Genomic DNA, 2,495 nt, shown 5'->3' with positions numbered 1-2,495 from the left:
AAAAAACACAGGGTGGCCAGGTGGAGTTAAGATGGTAGAGGAGTCAGGGACCCTAAGTTTGGTCCTTCCGATATAGCTAAATAGTTATCAAATCATTCTGAACACCTGCAAAATCAATTGGAGATCTTAGAAAAGAAATGCTGCAATTCTACAAGTACAAAAGTGACCACTTTTTGGAAGGTAGGAGGTGTGGAGACTTGAATCTAGGGTGATATATCTGGGGATACGGTGGTGGGAAGGGAGCCTGCTTAAGGAGGCTACCCCTAAGTATTGTAAGCATCAGAGTGTAAAATTCGGACTTTTAGAAGTCTGCTACAGTGGGGTACGTCCCTGGCTTAAAGGTGCTTATGTGGCAAAGCCAGGCAGAATCCCAGGTGGAACAGTGTTGTCTCAGGATCGCTGAGGTCACAAGAAGAATGAGGGTGCCTGAGTAGGGCAGAGTTTCCAGGCATAAGAGTGGGGAAGCTGGCTGAAAACAGTGAGTCTGGGTGCTGGCTTTCTGCTCAGTGTTGCCATAAACTGTGAATTGCTACACAGTTGTGTGACCACTTTCTTGGCAGGAGTCCAGCAAAAGGCAGAAACGTGGGGAGAGTCCCCCTCTCCCCCCTGGGAGGAAGAGCATGGGTCCACACCACAGGAGTGGGTAAAATTTGGAGGTTTGAAACTCAGCCATGTGCCCGAGATAAAAACGCTTGGTCAAAAGCCAGGTGAACAGAGTTGTGATGGAAACCAGGGAGACAAGAGTGATTGACAGCTTTTCTGTGAGGGCTCACTGAAGAGTGGGGGGCATGAACTTTCAGCTCCCAGGCTAGAGATCAGGGTACCACCATATTCATCCTGCCCATTGGTGCTGAAAACCTTCAGGGAGCAAAACAGTGCCACATAGTGGAATCCAGAGCCACTTACACTGAGCCCAGCCCCCTGACAAAGGAGGTGCATGTCCACAACTCAAAGGCACCTGAGAATCAGCACAAGAGCCCCTCCCGCAGAAGACCAGCAGGAACAAGTGGCTAGCACCAAGTTTACTGATCATAGAGGGCTACAAAGCTTCAGCTGTTGGAGAAAATATATATAGCATTCTTTTTTTTTTAATTCTTTAGTCTTTTAGTATTATTTTTTCAGTTATTTTCTTATTTTTTCAACTCTTTTTATTCTTTAATTTTTATTTTTATATGTACGTTATATATATTTTACATGTATGTTGTTTCCTTTCATTGTACTTTTATTTCATTTTATTTTTGTATATAAGTTTTTCTTTCTTTCTTATTTTGGAAACACACCCAGGATCTAGTTTTTTTTTTGGTCTTGTTTTATTTCTTGTTTTGTTTTTGTTTTTGTGTTCTGGTTTGTTTTGTTTTGTTTTTCTGTTGTCATTGTCATTATTGTTTTATTTCTCTTTCTTTCTTCTCTTCTATTCTGAACAAAATGATGAGATGGAGAAATTCACCCCAAAAGAGAGAACAGGAGGTAGTACTCACTGCCAGGGATTTAATCAATATGGATATAAGATGTCTGAACTAGAATTTAAAACAACAATTATAAAGATATTAGCTGGGCTTGAAAAAAGCATAGAAGACACTAGAGAATCCCTTACTATAGAAACAAAAGATTAAAATCTAATCGGGTCAAAATTAAAAACACTGTTACCAAGATGCAGTCCCAAATGGAGGCTATAAAAACAAGGATGAATGAGGCAGAAGAGTGAGTCAGTGATATAGAAGATAAAATGATGGAAAATAAGGAAGCTGAAAAGAAGAGAGAAAGAAAACTACTGGATCATGAAGGGAAACTTAGAGAACTCACCGATTCCATGAAGTGAAATAATATCCAGATAATAGGGGTCCCAGAAGATGAGGAGTGGGAGAGAGGAGCAGAAGGTTTATTTGAACAAATTATAGCTGAGAACTTCCCTAATCTGGGGAAGGAAACAGGTATTCAAGTCCAGGAGACAGAAAACCCCCCTCAAAATCAGTAAAAATAGGTCAGCACCTCAACATACAATAGTGAAGCTTGCAAATTTCAAAGATAAAGAGAAAATCCTAAAAGCAGCTTGGGACAAGAGGTCCTTAACCTACAAGGGTAGAAACATAAGGCTGGCAACATACCTGTCCACAGAGACCTGACAGGCCAGAACTGGCATGATATTTTCAATGTGCTAAATGGGAAAAATATGCAGCCAAGAATATTTTATCCAGCAAGGCCATCATTCAAAATAGGAAAGAGAAAGAGTTTCCAGGACAAACAAAAACTAAAAGAATTTCTGATCACTAAACCAGCCCTGGAAGAAATACTGAAGAGGATCTTTTGAACAAAAAGCGAGCCCCAAAGTAACAAAGACCAGAAAGGAACAGAGACAATCTACAGGAACAGTAACTTTATAGGTAATACAATGGCACTAAATTTGTATCTTTCAATAATTACTCTGAATGTAAATGGACTAAATGCTCCAATCAAAAGACAGAGGATATCTGATTGGATTAAAAAAACAAGACCCA

This window comes from Mirounga leonina, unplaced genomic scaffold, assembly GCF_011800145.1.
Source record: "Mirounga leonina isolate KUSES-001 unplaced genomic scaffold, KU_Mleo_1.0 Mir_91, whole genome shotgun sequence".
NCBI classification, from domain to species: Eukaryota; Metazoa; Chordata; class Mammalia; order Carnivora; family Phocidae; genus Mirounga; species Mirounga leonina.
This window is presented reverse-complemented; position numbering follows the sequence as displayed.